Source organism: Ascaphus truei, chromosome 1, assembly GCF_040206685.1.
Source record: "Ascaphus truei isolate aAscTru1 chromosome 1, aAscTru1.hap1, whole genome shotgun sequence".
In the NCBI taxonomy this organism is placed as follows: Eukaryota; Metazoa; Chordata; class Amphibia; order Anura; family Ascaphidae; genus Ascaphus; species Ascaphus truei.
Window position 1 is genome coordinate 382,806,788 of NC_134483.1, and position 21,682 is coordinate 382,828,469.

A 21,682-nucleotide genomic window follows, 5' to 3' on the forward strand; every position below is an offset into this window, starting at 1 on the left:
GCAAAACTGAGAACACTTTAGGTAATTAAAAGATGATTATCTACACCAGTACACAGCGTTTCTCGGCGCCAAAGGAATCCTTTTTAAGCTTGTCATTAATTCTGCCTACCCCACCTCTCCCAGTTGAAGGCACTTTCGCCGAAACGCGTAGGAGTGGGTGAAGCAGGCAGAATCCCCTGGTCTTTCCCCCCTCTGGGACACGTAATTATATAGAGAGCTGCTGCTCCAAGCATTTATTTGCCTTGACACTTTTTGTGATACATGTTAGGATTGTGCTGCATACTTCACTGGCTATAGGACTTTGCCTGGATACATTCTCACAGTTGTGTTTCCACAGTATGAAGTTTTGCCTTGTTGAGCATACCAGGGTACTTTTTTTCCTCACTCCAAGTGTAGTGGTCTATTACATTGAACAACTTGGGTTTCAGTCTTGTATATATTGCATACCCCGCATTAACGTACGCAATGGGACCGGAGCATGTATGTAAAGTTAAAATGTACTTAAAGTGAAGCACTACCTTTTCCCCACTTATCGATGCATGTACTGTACTGCAATCGTCATATATGTGCATAACTGATGTAAATAACGCATGTGTAACAAGCTCTATAGTCTCCCCGCTTGCGCACAGCTTCGGTTCAGGTAGGGAGCCGGTATTTGCTGTTCAGGACGTGCTGACAGGCACATGCGTGAGCTGCAGTTTGCCTATTGAGCGAGATGTACTTACTCGCGAGTGTACATACTTAAAGTGAGTGTCCTTAAACCGGGGTATGCCTGTAGTCACTTTCCCATGTTTCAGACTTATTCTGTCTGTTATTTCTCATGTGAGATATTGTGTCTTAGGCATCTGCTGTGTGAGATAGCTACTGCCATGGTTTACGTACAGGGGATTCATGCCTAATTGTAAACATTCTTTGCTATCTTTTAACTTGTTTTGTGACTTTTAATTAATAAAATTGTATTTTGCTATTCCACTTGGTATACCTGAGTGCTATAATGTTGGGCTTCTTTTCTTCTCTTTACTTACATACTTACCGGCCCATGTAGCACCACTGACATATTACGTAGTTTATATTCATGTTGTCAGTTTATTGGTTGCCTCTACATAGTTGTGTGGACGCGGGGTTCGTTCTTTCTCCTATAACATATATATATATATATATATATATATATATATATATATATATATATATATACAGGAAAGGAGTGAAAAGTAGCGCCAATCGTGAAACAATAATAAACATGAGATAATATCAAATGGATACAAATAACCTGTAAAATAATAAAATATATATAATAATAATCCCAAACTAATAAATTAATTACAAACTAGAATATACACTCTAATACAAAAAATGTGTACATAAAAAATATAAATATATAGTCCGAGTGCAAATGTCCAAACCCTAAGGTAAGTCCTGATAGGTAGCAACAGGATGATGTACAGGATCCACGGGGCCACGGCAGCTCTCAGATGGAAGAACCATGTGAACAATGTGAAATCTATAAGAACAAAAAAACAGAGAGAGCACACGCCCCATAGTGTGACACTGTAACATTTAATATGGGGAGGGAATGGTGGGGGGGATTAAAAACACTCACAATATATAAATGATATTAAGGCAATATGTGATATATAATCACCACCGAGGCAGAAAAAAACAACAAAACAGGTAGCGCTAACCAATTTGCAATAAATATAATATAATATTTTATAACACCTTATGTGTGGACCAATATCCACATGTAAGGGGCTGCCTAGTGATACAACAAACTGACCCCCTGGTCAGAACAAGTACATGGAAAGGGAATATGTATCTAGAGGCGCCTGTAAGAACAATGATATATAAAAAAAAGGATATAAAAACCAAGCCTGTTGGACGATCAGGAAATGGCTCCTCAGGGTGTGCTTAAAAGAAAGAAATAGCATAATACTGTTTGGTAAGAGGACAAACAACACTTAAGACAACATAGATCAGCTGAGAGATCAGATGGGTGAAAAATTAAGTTAAAAACATTTAATAACACAATTCATATAGCATACATAGACATATAAAACAATATGGACAATAAAAGATTGTTTAAGCACACTGCAGCACCGGTGGATTCAGATGTAATGCCCACTCACCAGATGGATGATGTAAGCAGGCAGTGGATATATTAGAGAGTATCCCCTCTCGGTGATGTTAGCTGCTTGCTGCTCCTGGGCGTCTCCATGGATGTGTGCACGCCAGCCGGCGTGTGGGCAGATGGTCTCACGCAGCACACTGGAGGGGACGCACAGCTATTCCAAATTGGCAGCAGCAGATTCAACTCACTGTCACGGACGACCAGCTATCTGAATATCAACAAACGCTGATTTTGTCGTGGAGGGGAAATCGCCAAACACACTGATGCAGAGGTACTAAATCCGCCACCCTACGTGTTTCGAAAGCTATCCGCTTTCTTCCTCAGAAAGTTTTTCTGTACATTGTAGGGAGACAACTCTTCTGGTCGACAAAATAAGTGAGGAGAATGATGAGAAGAGTGCATTAAAGGTCAAATACACTCTGCAAGAAAATCACAATCTCACTGTATCCGAGACCAGCATAAAGAAGATGAGACTCAGAATTGGATGGAAATATGGACGTGTGAGGTTAGTACTGGACAGTACAGGAGGAAACTGTACTGTACCTCTAAAATTATTTATTCCTTCTCATTACAGAGCGTACCCCATGATAAGGGACGTTAACAAAATCAAGAGAGGTTTCAAGGATTGCATCTTCACTGACGAGTCTATTGTATCGCTGGAGAAATTGGCCACCTTTGCATTCCACAAAAAAGGTCGCATATCTATAAAGCCGTGTCCAAAACACCCAGTGAAGATGCATGTGTGGGGTGCCATCTCTAGGCGTGGACCAGGATGCATTGTCATCTTTGAAGGTAAAATATATCAAATATAATTTTGCCTTATGCACTGTACTAGTGTGTAGTTTTTTGAGCACTTTTCTTTTCTTGCTATAGGAATCATGAATAAAGCTTTCCTCCAAGACAAAATTGTGCCTGAGATTGTGGAATACATCACACGTGAGTTCCCGGATGGTCACTGTTTCTACCAGGACAACGATCCGAAGCACACTGCATCAACAGCGCATATCCTTGATGGGGTGAAGACGCCAGCGGAGTAAGTGCGGTAACCGTGTCTCATTTTTTCCCACTGTTTTTACTGTGTACTGTATCTCTTAAACTAATTGTCCTTTTTTTCCCCCTCCAATGACAGATCGCCAGACTTCAATCCGATCGAAATGGTCTGGCATCAGCTGACCATATCCGAAAAGTCATGAAACCCTCCAAAAAGGATGAATTGGCGCATGGCATACTAAGTTTTTGGAACGATGTACTCACCGTGGAACGATGCAATAAATATATTGACCATATTGCGACTGTGTTGCCGATTGTGATCACGCATAATGGGCAAGCATCAGGAAGGTAGTATGGTATAGTACTGTACTGTAGTATTGTAAGTACAGTATGATACAGGTAAGTATAGCACAGATTTTTTCTTTCCTAGTAGTCAGAGTATACTGTAGTTCCAGTATAGACTAGTTTGACAGTACTAACTGCATACTGTAGTCCAATATGGAGTAGATACTGTATACAGTACACAATGCCATAATACAGTATGCACCTACAGTAACTGCTCAATTTTTTCCTTTCCAGAGAGAGCAGCACCAGCCATCTGGTTACAAAGTATTTACAGTAACAGAAGTCAGAGTATACTGTAGTTCCAGTATAGACTAGTTTGACAGTACTAACTGCATACTGTAGTCCAATATGGAGTAGCTATACAGTACACAATGCCATAATACAGTATGCACATACAGTAACTGCTCAATTTTTTCCTTTCCAGAGAGAGCAGCACCAGCCATCTGGTTACAAAGTACAGTATTTAACAGTTGTCACAGTATACAGTAGTTCAAGTATAGATTAGTTTGACAGTACTACACAGCACACAATGCCATAATACAGTATGCACATAACTGCACTAATTTTTTGTTTTCTTGTCTTTTCAGAAAAAAAGGATGGCCTGGGAGAGAGGGGGGGTATCGTGTGAAGTCTGTGAACTGTTAGTACAGCTAAATGTACAGTATCTAAACTGCAGTCATGATGTACAGTACACAAAACCTCTCCTCTCTCAATGAACTACTGTACTGTACACAGAATGAGGAAGAAGATAAAGACGGAAAAAATTATGTTACTATATATACATATTATTATATATTATATATGATATATTATTAATTAATATTATTATCAATGTGCATTATTCATGATCATCCAACGGCCCTCAATTTCCATCTGACAGAAAAACTTAATAAAGACTGCATTATGTATTATTAATGATTATTTCTATTATATTTTTTTTTTGTTCCTGATAAAATAAAATAAATATTTATTTACATTCATGATAATCATAATCATTGACAACAACCACCACCCCCCCCCCCACACACACACACCTACAGTACACCAAAGAAAAACAAAGAATGACAAAACAACATGAATCAGTTAATGGTTTTTTTAACTCTTAATTCTCACAGTGCTGTGCAAATCAGATTTACATATCAAATTCGAGAAGGGATTTTCCAAAGCGTTACCGTAAGCAAAGCCTCAAAGGGTTGGGGGAGGGTTGGGTGAGTCAAGCGCAGTAATCAGCTAGCTCCCATCTCAAAGACGATTACACGCAAGCGCAGTGAGGTGATGCTCGGCTAGGGACGGATTAAAAACACAATGACAAGCTTCAGAAAATGAATGACTCTGTAGAGGTGTCTGTTGATAAGAGTTTCAAATCCTTGAGCGAGCCTTGTGTGTGCGTGGGGGTGGAGAGTACAGGGTACAGCTGCATGAAGGATTACAGTAGCTGAGCAGCAGTTAAAAGAAATGGCATGATTTCAAAAGGCAGGTCATCATAATAATTTGATCCCTACACCCCCAAATACAGTACATAAAAAGCACACAAATAAACCATGTGCAGTCAAACACACAGGGTCGTAGTCAAAAGCTACAGCACAGATTGAATATCGTAATATCAAGATGGTTTTTGCTGGCTTGTGGAGAAAATAAAAATAAAAAATGAGGATAAAAAAAATATTTAATTTTTTTTGCTCACTCACTCAAGTAAGCAGTGGTGAAGTCACAGTACAGGCGCATGCGCAGTAATCATCTGATAGCTCCCATCCCAAAGAGGATTACACCCAGGCGCATAGAGAGGTGATGCTCGGCTAGGGACGGATTACAGTAAAAACACAATGGCAAGCGTTTTATATTTTTTTTTTTGTTCCTGATAAAATAAATATTTATTTACAATCATGATAATCATAATCATTGACAACAACCCCCCCCCCCACACACACCTACAGTACACCAAAGAAAAAGAATGAATGACAAAACAACATGAATCAGTTAATGTTTTTTTTAACTCTCAATTCTCACAATGCTGTGCAAATCAGATTTACATATCAAATTCGAGAAGGGATTTTCCAAAGCGTTACCGTAAACAAAGCCTCAAAGGGTTGGGGGGGGGGGTTGGGTGAGTCATTCGCAGTAATCAGATAGCTCCAATCTCAAAGAGGATTACACGCAGGCACGTGAGGTGACGCTCGGCTAGGGACGGATTAAAAACACAATGAAAAGCTTCAAAAAATGAATGACTCTGTAGAGGTGTCTGTCGATAAGAGTTTCAAATCCTTGAGCAAGCCTTGTGTGTGTGTGTGTGGGGGGGAGGGGGGCACATGGTACAGCTGCAGGAAGGATTAGTTGAACTGCAGTTCAAATAAATGACATAATTTCAAAAGGCAGGTCATCATAATAATTTGATCCCTACACCCCCAAATACAGTACATAAAAAGCACACAAATCAACCATGTGCAGTCAAACGCTACAGGGTCGCAGTCAAAAGCTACAGCACAGATTGAATATCGTAATATCAAGACGGTTTTTGCAGGCTTGTGGAGAAAATAAAAATAAAAAATGAGGAGAAAATTTATTTTTTTATTTTTTTGTCACTCACTCAAGCAAGCATTGGTGAAGTTACAGGTGCATGCACAGTAATCATCTGCTGTCAAGCAGGAATGTGATTGAAACCAGAAAGACACACATTCAAAGGAATGGTGTGGGAGAGATGTACTGCACTGTAGATAAGAGAAGAAGTTGAAATACCCTGCAGTGCAGTAAATTATCCTGTGTGTGTGCGAGGGCGAGCGAGGGGAGAGCGCTGTAGATGCCGAAATGTGACACTGTTACAGTACTGTACATGCCTATGCATTTCAACAATTTTCAAATGAGACATACAGCACTGCAAATGCATGTACACTGGCAACACACTTTATTCGAGCTCGGCTAGTCCCACGAATTCGGGTATACTCGGGTGTATTGAGGTTTGTGACTGTTTTCTGCCCGAGTGCATTGCGTTATTTTCCAGGCAGGGATTGAAGCATTTTATTCCCGCTGGCTGCAATACTGCACAGTATATATATATATATACTGCATTACAATTCATGAATTTATGCCATCTGGTAGACACGCGAAGCATTGCAGCCTATTAAATCCTAATCATTATCATTTAACAGATCAGCCGCCTGTCAGCCAGGCATGAACCATGGCTGGGAAGGCAAACGCAACGGGGCTTGTCAGAGGTGAGGAGCGGCGCATTCCAGGTATCTGCCAGGTACATACTGGGTATTTGCTCGAATAAGGTGTGTCGGTGCAGTATACAGTAAATATGCAAATTTACAATTACTACGCGCGCACACGCAGACTGTGTACTGACGTAGGTTGAACTGCTAAAGTATTAGACTTCCAAGACAACAGATCGCGAACGCCCCCCTGAGTTTTTAGACGGTATTGCAGTATTGCAGACAGCGAGAATACAATGCTACTATCATGACCGCTAAAATAACGCAATTCACTCCGGACCAAAAAAAACCACGCATCTGCCCGCGGCCCCTCAGACACCTGTGGGTCTGACCCGGGGCTCCCATACATCCGCGGGCCTACCGTGGGGACCCAATTGTGGCCCATGGTGACCCGCGGAGACCACCTGGTGGGCCATGGCACCTGGGGGGACCCACCAACAGGCCTCCAGAACCTGTATGAAACAAGTTGCTGGTAACCTGTAGGTCTGTGAGGTGACCTGTCAAGTCCACCGGGGACTCACATGGGCCTGGGGTATGAACCCTGTATGTAAAAGAATAAATCATATATTTATGGGGGGCACGGGGTGGGTTATGTATTTAATAAATAGAATGATTTTTATTGTGGGGCTGTGTATTGTTTTTATTGTGGGTACTGGGGGTGGGGGGAGGGGGTATTGGCCCCAAGGGTATGTGGGTAGGCCACCCGGCTGGGTAGTGGGTGAGGGTGGTTAGGCCTCACGGGGTGGGGGGTTAGTGGGGAGGGTATGTAGGCCTCCCGAGTGGTGGGTGAGGGTGGGTTAACCCCTTAATGACTGTAGCGGTTAATAACCACCATGGTGATTAAGGGGTTAGGGGACATTACATAGGATGTTTTTATTCTTGTGTATGTTTTGCAGCATCGGAGGGGGCATGGGCAGGATGAAGATGAGGATGAAGATGGCCTTCATTGTGGGTGCCTGTAAAAGGTAAGTGTAATATATTTTTACTGTATTTATTGTAATTTATATGTATTTAAAATGGGCAAATGCATTATTATCCATATGTGGATAATAGTAATTTTGCCCATTACAGTTCTGTATGTGTTAGGGGGCGGGGGGGATGTGTGTTGTATACTGCTATGTTTTTTGGGGGCAATTGTCCCCAAAAAACATGCTATTGTGCCTTAACCCCTTCATTGCCTTAGCGGCTATCCGCTAACGTAATGAAGCTGCATTAATGTAAATTTTAATAATTTTGTGCAGGAGCAGGGGGTCACCTGAGTTGAACCGGTTCAGCTCAGGGGACCCCCTGCTCCCGCACAATATTATTAAAATGTACTTTAATGCAGCTTCATTACCATAGCGGATAGCCGCTACGGTAAGGAATTATTGTTTATTGATATGTGTGTTTTGACAGTAGTGTAGATGTGCAGCGGGTCTCCTGAGCTGAACTGCATTGGTTTCAGCCTCGGGCACCCCCTACTTCAGGAGATACAGGCCGCTTTATGGGGTGCCGGTATCCCCTACAGAATTTAAATGTCCCGGTCACGTGACGCTGGAGCGTTAAAGTGCCGGGGATACCGGCACCCCATAACGGGGCCTATATCTCCTGAAGTAGGGGTTCCTCGGACCTGAAACCAATGCGGTTCAGCTCAGGAGACCGCCTGCTCATGTACACTATTATTAAAATTTATTTATTTAGTGTACGATCGCCTGTAACAGCCTTGCATGGAGATACAGAATCTCCATGCAAATGTTACAAGCGGCTTTTTTTTCTATCAGCTAGCGTACGTAAAGGTTAAGAATGCTAGCAGGGGGGGAAAAAGCATCACGTACGCTGTGGGTGTTCTGAGCTATTTTGAGCAGGTACGTTAAAAAATGGGCTCAAGGCCTTAGTGAATCGGGTCCCTGGCTTCACTTTATAACAAACCTGTTTTTTTCGAAAATCAGAACGCAAAGCCATTGAGCTTAGTGCATAGACCCACAGTCTTCATATAAGGTGATTTAATCAGCAAAAAACTTCCAACGTTTCGTCTGCCGTCACCTTGACAAAGACTGTGTGGCAGTCGTAATGTTGGAAGTTTTTTGCTGATTAAATCACATTATATGAAGACCGTGTGCCTAGATATTTTTCTCTGTATATGTTTCAAACACCTCAAATAGGTTATGGTGGGTAAAAAAGTGATATTTTTATTTGCTGTATGCTGATGGTTTTTTTTTTTCACATTTTACTCACCATATATTATTTCATGTGAGGTTTGGCCTTGGAACAAGTATCAAAGGGTTTTTGCAAATGATGACTATTTCCAGAATAAAGAGATGAGGAAGGAGTGAGGTAACCAGGGAAGGGTATGGGAAGGAGTGGGGAAACATCTATTGCTTTGGGGGATGGTGAAAAATACCAAAGAATGATAGAATAGCTTGCTTTAAATTCTTATTTTGAATGGGGATCAATTTGTTTGTTTATATTTTGAATAAAGAGAAACTGTGTGTTGTGATTTAAATACTTATGATAATATGATATGGACTATTTCAATTGGAATGGTTAACTCAAATTGTCTGAAGAGTATACATGTGTGTTGGAAGGTTGACATTTATTTCAAATGCATGTCACTAAGCTGGATAGGTAGTTTTTATAGCACGCTGCTTATTTTCTGAACTAAATAGGGATCTGTAGACAGTATGCACTATAGATATGTTTGTCAACTTCCTGCATATTGCTGTTTTTACCATACTTTTCTTAGAATCAATTTGTTAAAGTTTTGTTACTCCTATTTTTGTTCTTCTTGCATCAGTAAGCCAGCCGGGAAGCAGGAGTTACAGAATTACATGAAAAACTTAATAGGTTATTCTTTATCTCACTAGTCAACAAACCCTTCTGGACTGAGGCATCATAAATCTGTATGCCTAACATGCTGTTTAAATGTATGGAGTTACTGGAAGATGCTGGGAGACATTGGCGATAGCAAACAAATTGACTCTGTTTTCTTCTCTGCATTATATTGTAGTGAAAATGTGTACATGGGAAGATAAACAGGAAGCTAGAACTATCACGGTCAAGTAAATATTTTGAAAATGATCATCTGTGTTCTAGTGAAAATATCTGTTAAGCCAATTTCCTTCATTTTTGGATCTGACTATGTTTATGTAATTGGGTTGAGACAGGATGGTCTCCTTTATCAAATCAAGACTTGATTTTCTTGGAATACTTTGTCATCCACATCCTACAAAGTCCCTGTAGCAGAACAATGTACATCCAGATCACCATTTAGAATGCTTAACTTTATTATAGAACCAAAATTGAGCTGACAGCCATGGTGATTCTTAAAAATAAAATATCTTCAAAAGTATTTTGTACCTAGATGTTGATACAGGTGTCTGCCATTGAACCAAACAAAACTTGTTTGTTACAGATGTAGCGTCATATACTTTTGATGGGGTCTTGCGGAGTAAGTCTGATCTCCCAATGTTTTGTTGGCTGCTGATAGCAGACTCACTGGTGTGTTGGTTGAAATACTTTGCAATAATGATAGGCGGCGCTAGTGTGCTACAGTGTCTAAAATTTAAATGCAATGTAACCCATCCCTTATTCCCATTCATTTCATATGATAGCATATCCCATTTATTTCAATGTAACCCACCAATCATTCCCCTAAAAACTTCAGGTGACTCAAATAATTTTTAAAATAGTTTTTTTTTTAATAGATTAAAGTAAATGACTGTTTAGAGATAATGCACAAAGACAGTGAAAATACAATTATATAATTTTCTTTGATCTTTTTCCAAATGTACAATCATCTTCAATCGGCATCTTCTTCGGGCTGGCTCTTGTACACTTTCACCTGTAAAATGAGAATGTTATGTATTAATAACCAAGAAGAAACAGGAGAAGGAGTGGCTCAGTGAGTAACGACACTGACTGGCACTGAGTTTGACGCAGGGGAACCTGGTTCAATTCCTGGTCTTGGCTCCTTGGTCAAGTCACTTTATCTCCCTGTGCTTCAGGCACCAAAAACATGTCCACAGGACAGGGACATGTGCCTGCAAAATGTTTTTGTAAAGCGCTACGTAAAACTAGCAGCGCTATATAAGAACATGCTATTATTATTATTTGATGCATTCATTACATTGTGTGGTACGTGTACTACAAATTAACTTGTAAGTGCATGCATATTTCTATGGAACCTGGTTGAAACGCTTATGCATGTCATTGAATTTCTGCGAATGCGAACTGTACAGTATACAGTATAAGAACTTTATGGAATACATGTGCACTAAATGTACTGTATTGACAAAAAACATTTTGAAAGTGAAGAATGGGAGCCAATTCCGTATCCTGTGCTCCAGAAACACGGAGGAGGAATTGAATAATATCAAATATATATGATTAAAAATAAAAGTATTTTCTGAAGCAATGGGAATAATAATTGCTGTATGAAAATTATGAGGAAATATACCTCATATTCGTGTGGACAAAAAATAAAAACACAGTTATGGGCAGGGGGGAAGTATAGACCAGCAACCGGCGAGCCCACCGTTTGGTGTGTTTTTGTGCAGATCAAAACTGATCCACGACCAACTAAACCCCCTGCTGTCACACACTGGCCCGTAACCAATGCAAAGGAAGGTAATAGAAAAGCTCACCACTTTGAAATATCCATAGTGATCTGGAGTAACAGTGAAAGCGTGCTCCAGCCTTTATTAGATTATGAATAGATGATACCTATACACACTTTGCCTCCTTTCTTAGCAAGGGTAGTGTGTCATATTTATATATACCTATTTGATAATTACTATTTTTTTCTATGATTGTTTTATTAATATTGACTAATACTTAGTATTAAGTTTTTTCATGTTAATCCGCTTTTGCATGATTTTCATATATATCTATTTTTCATTTCATTGTATATATATAAAATGAAAAATAGATATACTGTATATGAAAATCATGCTAAAGCGGATTAACATGAAAAAACTTAATACTAAGTATTAGTCAATATTAATGAAACAATCATAGAAAAAAATAGTAATTATCAAATAAGTATATATAAATATGACACACTACCCTTGCTAAGAAAGGAGGCAAAGTCTGTATAGGTATCATATATTCATAATCTGTATATATTAACACACATTCCCAGATAGCTCAAACTCCTACATCCACCACATCATGAATATATATTTATGCCAAAATGAGTGCTACTGAGCGTGGCAAATGTATACGTACAACAGAAGACACGGGTGCCCAATGCTACATCAAATTGAGAAAACATATATGGTAATGAGTATAAAGTTTAAATACTTGAATAATAATAGTAATTACTTGTTTTTTTAGTTAAACCCTTTGGCCAAAGCGTCGTAAGCCTGCATACCAACGTCAAGGTAAACCAAAATGCAGGTCCTAACACTAAAACTGTGAACCCTTCCTGTTACCTCTGTATGAGGGGAAGGAACTGCAGTGAGTCCTGTCCATTTCAGCAAGTTGCCAGAACCTCCCAAGTTAAAAAGGTGGGGAGGGGCGAGCTTTGGGGGGAGGTGCCACCTAACCTCCATAGACTGTTACCAGTCAGAAATATATATATATATATATATATATATATATAGTTATAAGAACCAGATGGCACCCACATAAATGGGTAAGTGGGTGTTTGTCCAATAGGTAAAAATATATAACAGAACTCCTTACCAAGCAGACCGTCAGATCCAGGACCACTGTGCCTGTTCATACAATACATCTTTTTGGACTTTACAACGAGTGCTGTCTCTTCTTTGATGCGCGTTCCTGGATCTGAGGGTCTGCCTGGTAAGTAGTTCTGTATATATATACAGATGCAATGTATATATATATATATATATATATATATATATATATATATATATATATATATATATATATATGCAATGTTATGTTTGCTTACTGCACCGACACACCTTATTCGAGCAAATACCCAGTATGTACCTGGCAGATACCTGGAATGCGCCGCTCCTCACCTCTGACAAGCCCCGTTGCGTTTGCCTTCCCAGCCTGGGTTCATGCCTGGCTGACGGGCGGCTGATCTGTTAAATGATAATGATTAGGATTTAATAGGCTGCAATGCTTCGCGTGTCTACCAGATGGCATAAATTCATGAATTGTAATGCAGTATATATATATATATATACTGTGCAGTATTGCAGCCAGCGGGAATAAAATGCTTCAATCCCTGCCTGGAAAATACCTCAATGCACTCGGGCAGAAAACAGTCACAAACCTCAATACACCCGGGTGTACCCGAATTCGTGGGACTAGCCGAGCTCGAATAAAGTGTGTCGCCAGTGTATGTATGGTGTTTCCTTGTGTTATAAGTGTTTTTGTCAAGTAACATGTACAGTATTACATTTTAGTTACAATATTATTTTGGCCATACATTTTAATCTTGTAGTTATTTGTATATTTTTCTCAGGGGATATCAATGAATAGCAGTTTTCCTTCATAGACTATTAGTATCTTTGTGAGTTTGCATTAGTTTTCAGGTGTGAAGTTTTCTACTTACCTGGTCATTTTTGGATTAATTTTATCCAGAGCCGCTATAAAAGGACCCCCTCAGCATACCCAAAACAAATAGGTAGCGCTATATCCTAAAGTGTAGGCAGCCTATGATATATCCCTGAACCCCAGTCAGGTATCGAACAGTACAAAAATTATATATCAATGGCGCTCTGCACTAGTAAAATATAAACATATAATATATAGTAATGGAAATATACAACCAGTGGCGTGGATGTTTCTCCTGGGAATGGATGTTCCACATGTGATGGGAAAACATGTAAGGGAAAAAAAATCACAACATAGTGTAAAACTGTGAGACATACATACAAACATATAACATAAGACGGACGCTGGGAACAACAAGTGACCAATTACAAACACATTTAATAAAGCATATCATTAAAAATACATAAAATACATAAAATAGAAACTGTTAGGGCACTCCAACTCAGGTGGGGGTACCTGCTTACCAAAAGTAAGAAGGTATCAGGCAGTGGATATATAAGAGTATCCCCTCTATGGATGGCTGCTGCTGCACCGGACTGCTGGGCTCACACGTGTGTTGTTAGCCGTGGATAGTGCTTGCTCCCTCTGTTTGTAGCATAAGCCTCTGTGCGCCCTGGACACGGAAGATTCTTCCTGCTCGGCTGTTGAAAGCGCGCCAAACGGAGCTGTAGTGAACGCGGATGGATATCCGCCCGGATTCGGCAGCCAACGGGCATCTGCTAGCAGGTTCCAAGGGGGACAGCAGGTACCCCCACCTGAGTTGGAGTGCCCTAACAGTTTCTATTTTATGTATTTTATGTATTTTTAATGAGATGCTTTATTAAATGTGTTTGTAATTGGTCACTTGTTGTTCCCAGCGTCCGTCTTATGTTATATGTTTGTATGTATGTCTCACAGTATTACACTATGTTGTGATTTTTTTTCCCTTACATGTTTTCCCATCACATGTGGAACATCCATTCCCAGGAGAAACATCCACGCCACTGGTTGTATATTTCCATTACTATATATTATATGTTTATATTTTACTAGTGCAGAGCGCCATTGATATATAATTTTTGTACCCCTCAGCATACCCAGTTACTCTTTGATAAAGTATCTTCTCAGGTACGAAAAGTGTCAGAGTTTTTTCTGGAGATATGTGATTTTTTTTGGTCAAATTAACCTTTTCTTACGGATTACGTCCAGCACTTCTTCTTTGCCAGGTTTGCAGTGCACCTTCGGCCTATAACACACTACTTCATCAGGAATCTGTCCCTCAGCTCAGGTCGGTTCTTTCACCTTCCTGCGGTTCCACTTCCTGCTTGAAACGAGCATCGTTACAACATCATTTTATTGCTGTACTGTATGTGTTTGGGGTGGGGGGGAGGTGTATTTATTGAAATGTAGGCCATCTTTATTTTTTTACAACACAAATGGTACCGCAGGCCAGCGGGGACCAATGGGGCAACCATAGGTCCCCCGCCGGCCTATGTTATCAATCATGTGTTCAAATAAATAAATAATGGTTTATGTGGGGTCATGGGGGTGGGTTGTGTATTTGTGCTTACTACATATTTTAATTTAAAATGTATTACTAGTGTAGATGAGCAGGAGGTCTCCGGCATAGAACCGCATTGATTTCAGGTCCGGGGACCCCCTGCTTCCCAACATACTGTACAGGCCCCGTTATTGGGTGCCGGTATCTCTTATGCATGTAAATGTCCCGTGTCACGTGACTGTGACATTTCAATGCATAGGAGATACCGGCACCCCATAATGGGGCCTGTATGTCGGGAAGCAGGGAGTCCCCGGACCTGAAATAAATGCGGCCCTGCTCTTCTACACTAGTAATAAAATTGAAATTAGAATTTTTTTATTTTGGCCAAGATTTGCGCAGAGAGAAGCGTCTCTCTCTGCAGCAGAATCAACTCACCGGGTGAGCCCTTTTCAGAGGGCTGATCATCTCGTCTCCAGCTCCTCGTCATGTTTGCAAATGTTGCTATCACTGGTATTCAGGGCTTTCTGCATACCGTGATAGTAATGCTGTCAAAAATGGTGAATTAAAAACCCTGGTAATATTTTCTATCGGACTTTACTGGATGAGGCCCTGAGTCTGAATAAGGGGAAACCTGGTTCACCTTGGGCAAGTCACTTTATCTCCCTGTGCCTCAGGTACACAATCATAAATTGTAAGCTCATCTGGGCAAGGACTGTCTGTAAAAATCCTATGGGCAGTGTACCGTGCACTATACTGTAATTGTGAAGAACTATATATGAAATAAAGTTATTATTATATTTGTATATGGTGGAATTTTCATGAAACATGTTTGCAAAGCATAATTCAATGTATACTGACTAAAATTCAGCAATGCTTTTAAATACATTATCCTCTGTTAACAATACAAATATAGACAGCTGCTTTAACAAGATAACTACCCTCTGTTTTATTTGATTGTTTCTATTACTTCCATGCAGGAAGCAAGCTACTTCCTTACAATGACAAGTCATGAACACATTTCATCCAATGTCATGTACTACAATTTTGGTGATGTCATCTTTACAAGCACAACATAAACAAGCTGTCATAATTTTGGCAAAAGTTACATTGTCATGCAGTGGTGTCAAGTATTACTATATGAATTGAATAAAAACAGATTTATTGATAAGGTTAATTGTTTCTGCAAAAGGTATTTCTAAAAAAAAATGTATAGGAATTGGCTACATTCTGTCTTTCTTATGGGGTCTTTTTGTGACTGGATCAAAGTCAGAACAGCAGAACAGAGGAACAGAAAAGTAACAGAAGAAACAATATAGTCTTCTTTAAAGACAGTCTAAATGAAACAAAGCAAACAAATTTTTTGGAAGAAACATGCATTAAGTGCATGAAAAAGCAAATCACACAATTTGCAGGAACAAATAAAAAAATAAATATCTAGGAAATTTAAAGCATGTGGCCTCAGGTTATACAGGTGAATCCCCCTTGTTGCACATTTTTTTCGGGTATCATATTTGGAAGTGTGAAATCCCACTTCTCTTGCACGAAAAACACATAAATAGCACTTGAACCTAGTGTTTGGAGAACTTTTCCCCAGGGCATACTCCCCAATACTATTTCTGTTCCTTTCACTAGTTTAGGGTCTCTGCTTTACCCATTCATTGCCATATTGGCAAACCATGCTTATATTATGGGCATGGTTTACCACTGTGTCAATCAATTGGTTTATTGGCAAAAGTTTTTTCTATTGAAATGTTATGTCTTTTATTCAGTCCTTGTTTTTTTACTTGTAGCTTGCCCATTCATTGTGGCAATTATTATGTGGCCCATATTATGGGCATGGTTTACCACTGTGACAATCAATAGGTAGAGGGGGAGGGGGTAGTTGCGATGGAAAGGGTGGTTAACCCCCCCAGGTGAGTAGCGGGAGGGGGGTTACCCCCTTAATTACTATAGCAGTTAGTAACAACTAAGGTGATTAAGGGGTTAGTGGCCAGTACTTAGTTTTTTATTGTAATGTTGCTGCTTGACTGAAGAATAGGAGATGAGGGGGACGAGGATGGTCTTCATCCTAGCATGGGTAAGTGCAAATTTAATTTACTTTATGGCTGGCTGGATAATGTTTTATTTGTAATGGGCAAATGAGCTATTATCCAGATATGGATAATAGGGTTTTTGCCCATTACTGTATTGTATGTGTTGGGGGGGGGGGGGGTTGTTTCGGGTAGAGAGGGTAGGTAGTAGGGTACCCATTAATTGCCATTGGGTTAACTTTGCTCCCATTGAGGGCATAGATAACCACACTGGCAATCAATGGGTGTATTGGCTAGTATTGCGTTTTAATTTTTATTGGGGTAAAGGGGATGGTAGAAGGTGGTCTTTGGCCCGCGGTGGGTGTTTATGTGAATGGGACGGTTGTGGGAGGAGTTAACCCCTTCATTACCTTAGCGGTTAACCACATCCCGTTACCAACCCGTAGGCATAAACTCCCACCACTGGCCAAATACCACCTTCACCCACCCCGCTACCCACAATAAACCGGAACTATTATTTAACTATAATAAACAAAAAAGAAAAGCGCAAACGAGACAGCTATCAATAAAAAGATTGAGTATTTTATGTAAAATATACACTTATTACAGACTTACATGTCATAGATAAAAAATGGTTGTATCTCCCCACCAACAAACTCCAGAATGTTAATTGGTCAGCCAGGTCCAGTGTCTCCAATGCACTCTGTAGCTAGCAGGGCCAGGAGCAACCAGGGAAAGGTAAGGGGATGGGAAGGGGAGGGGGGGAAACAAGGACCTAAGATGGAATAAAGTCCCAAAAACTACAACCCAAAATGCATGCCTCCGAGAGGGATGGGGTGAGGAAGGTGAGTTACCAATACTCTAAGGACCGGGCAGAGAGAGAGTTTGATCCCTCCCCATTGTTACCAATTAATCTAAAAATCAGACAGACCTTGAGATGGGTGAACTGACCTCTTTTTTGAAGGAAATGCTAAACCAACATATGATATCGAATAATAGGTTACAAAAGTATACATGTTGTGTGGAATATAATGACCCTATTATTAGTAGATATATTTCGTGGAGTTAACATATCATATGGAGTTCATTACTATATGATATTAAGCTATAAAATAAGCAATGGCAAATTTGTATGATATAACATATTTCTAATATAATTAGATCAGTGGAGAATTAATATGACTGGGATTTCACCATGATTTGTGATACTGTATTATAGCAAGAACACATTAAGAAATTGTCCGTCCTAATGCAATAATTATATTTTTAGAATCAACTGAAACAGGTATCATTTAGGAAATATATTGGAACATCATATGAATATCTGTATTGATGAGTTTTATACTTGTTATTTTTTTTATTTTTTCCTTTTTCTAATTTTGTCATCCTGGTTCTAATCATTGTAAATATGTTGTACTGTTGTTTGTTTTATATAAATTAACTGTTACGTATTGTTAGGGTTATTTAAGTTGATTTGTATAATTAATTAGTTAGTATATGAGGGATACCTCTGTCAGATTTTTAGATTAATGGTAATAAGTGGAGGTAGTATATATATATATAGCTCCCCCACAACCAATGACTCACCTCCGGAAGAAGCGTCATATGACGTGAAACGCGTATAAGCTTGGAGTCTTCTGGTTCTACGATGCTTGATGCCTGATGCCGTGACGACATCAGTACCCATCACAAGGACACCGCGACCGGCGTTTCTATTACAGTTGCGTTTGTCCGGATCGAACTCTCTCCCTGCCCGGTCCTTAGAGTATTGGTAACTCACCTCCTCACCCCATTCCTCTGAGAGGCACTGCGTTTTGGCATACTAACAGCAGCTGTGGGTACAACTGTGATTGCCTCATTCACTGTCTCCATGTAGGGTTGTATTTGTTGAGACTGTATTCCATATTAGGTCCTTGTTTCCCCTCCCCTTCCGACCCCCTTACCTTTCCCTGGTTGCTCCTGGCCCTGCTAGTTACAGAGTGCATAGGAGACACCAGGGTTTCCCTTTACCGATATTGGAACTGGCTGACCATTCAACATACTAGAGTTTGTTGGAGGGGAGATACAACCGTTTTTATCTATGACATGTAGTCTGTAATAAGTGTATATTTGACATAAAATACTCAATCTTTTGATTGATAGCTCTCTCGTGTGCGGTTTTCTTTTTTGTTTATTATAGTGTCTTATCTCACCCCGCTGATCACAAGAGATTTGATGAGCTGCAAGAGAGATCAACAATATTGGTATTAGGAGAGTGAGGAATCAGCGCGCAGTAACTACTAATAAACACTATTATTTAACCTCTTCATTACCTTAGCGGTTAACCACGCATTGTATATAGTGCATTAATAAAACATCCTGCATTTTATTCAAGAATATATTCACATATAGATGTGGGTTTGTGATTGTTGCAATTTAAATTAATTTCTAAATGTATTTTTGAAAAAGTAACATACATTGTCTGGGGAAACAATATATAGTTTCCTGCAGTTTACTTAATTTGTTCCCTATCTTATTCCCAATTCGTCTAAATATTTCCTGTCTACATATGCACTCAACACTCTTTGACCTACCATACAATAGAAAAGCTGTTTTCCAGCTGACCTTATACCTTGTACCACTCGCATTTGTAAAACCATATTTTCTTGCTATTAGATACAGCATACTTTTATAATTTATTTGGGTCATTAATATTACAAGTTTGGTTATCTTGTTTTTTAGTCAATGTGGTCTGTATCAAGCTCCATGATGGTTGTTAAAAAAACATGCAATGTTTGTCCTAAAGTCATGTCTCTAGCTGTTTTGCATCAATTATGTGATGAATCATTCTCTTGGTATACATTAAATATCTGTAACATTTTCCCCCAATAATGTTACAGTACCATCAAGTTTTATCATTACCCATTTTAAGGCAGGAGGGTTGTGGAAGGGACATATGTCTGTGGCAAAATGAAAAAAATACTTTGTTAAGCATGAGCTGACATTAACCTAGACTATCTTAAAAAAAAAAAAACCTGTCAGGTCTATAAAAAGACCAATAAGCTTGTGACATTTGTTTCAAGATAAAATATAAAATAATTGATGGTGTACACTGCACTTGTATAATGTATTTTGATAGACAAAGAACATTGTTGCAAAACATGGCTCCACCTAAGCTAATGTAAAGAGGGTTAAGGCTGCACTCCACAAATAAAATAAGACATACAGTTTACCGGTGCTGCTGGTTCAAGGAAGTACCTGCCAGGCAAATTCCAAAGTACACTCAGGAAAAAAGGGATCCAGCGCTGCACGGATTTCTAAATAAGTAAATTTATTGTGCCACACGACGTTTCGGCCAATAGGTCTTTCTCAAGTGACTAGGCATACACCAAATGAGGATCTACCCAGTATATATATCCTCTAACATTAACAAAACAGGTGAAAACAATTATAAAATCAGCTCAGCTGTCCCCTATCCGCTTCCCCTGATCAGTCCTATCTTCGTACATTGCCATAACAGTCCGTGAGAGTCTTCTTCCATTTTTTTGATCTTCTTCCGGTTTTGCGTTCCAGTGACGTCATTATCCTCTTCTGTGCATGCACCATCAGTGCTTGCGTTCCAGCGTCGTCCTCCTCTCTCCGTCGACCAGGTATGACGTCTGCCATCGCGTTTGGATTGGTTCTCCCATCCTCGTGATCCTGTGGGGGCGGTTTCCTCATCTTGTGAGCTGTTAGCCTTCCCTCTCTCTGCGTCGCGGTGTGGGAGATACTCCTGCATCCTCCATCATCATGGTCATCTTGTTGTCATCCTGGTCTTTTGTTCTCCTTCTGTTAAAGTGAGCTATTCTTCTATGTCTCTCAGTGTGCAATATCAGTCCTTTAGTATGCATAGAGAAAATCATTATATGTGATCAGGGGTGGCATTCTATAGTGTGAACCAGTGTAAAAAAAAGTAGTAAGTGCAAAAAACAACATTTAATAAAAACGTTTGGAATGCTTGTCAATCTATTCTGTCACTTACTCACATTTAAGGCATTAACACCAACAGCAGCCATGCCACCTAAGAAACATTTTATCTCCTATTAAGAAAACAGTTGAATGATATGTAATCATTTAGCCTTTCGGATGAACTGTGTCTAAAGTGTATGTCCAGTATGACTCACGCTGTAATAAAAGTGCATTAATATCAATGCCTGTTGCTTTTCTTTTTATGTGCTCTATCCCCATTAGACGAAGGGATGAGGCTGGGTGTTTGTAATCTATACAGTGGTCAATAAAAACAGTGTTTTCTGATTTATTATTGATTCTGCTCTTATGTTCAATGAATCTGGTCTTCAGACTCTTGTTTGTCTTACCCACATATAAAAGACCACAGGGGCATTTAATAATATATATAACTTGTGTGGTAGTGCAGGTGATGCGTTTGTTAATTTTAAATTTTGCACCACTTCTTGGGTGACAAAATACATCGCCTGTCATTAAGCTATTGCATACCGAGCAATTAAAACACTTATAGCAGCCTGCTTTAGGATCACTAAGAAAGTGTGTACCCACGTAATGTTCCTTTTTGTCTGCTTTGATCAGAATATCCTTGATATTTTCTCCTCTTTGATAGGCAAATCTAGGTGTTTCCTTACATATTTGTCCTAATATCAGATCTGTTTGAAGAATCTTCCATTGTTTTTGTATAGTTTGTTTAACAAATCTACTTGCAGTCGTGTATTTGCTGACAAAGGTCATTTTTTATTCACTATCAACTGGCCTATTCTCCTCCAGTGGTTCCTTTCTCAAAGATTTTTCCACTATAGATGCTTTGTGTCCTCTTTCTGTGAACCTTGTTTTTATTTCTTCTATGGTTCTAGCCAAGTGCAGAGGCCTGTCAACAATTTTTCCCGCCCTTATTTTTTGTGAATAGGGTAACATTCTCTTTAAAGAGTCTGGATGAAAACTAGATCCATGTAAGGTAGTATTTCTATCCGTAGGTTTCCGGAATAGATCTGTATGCAAC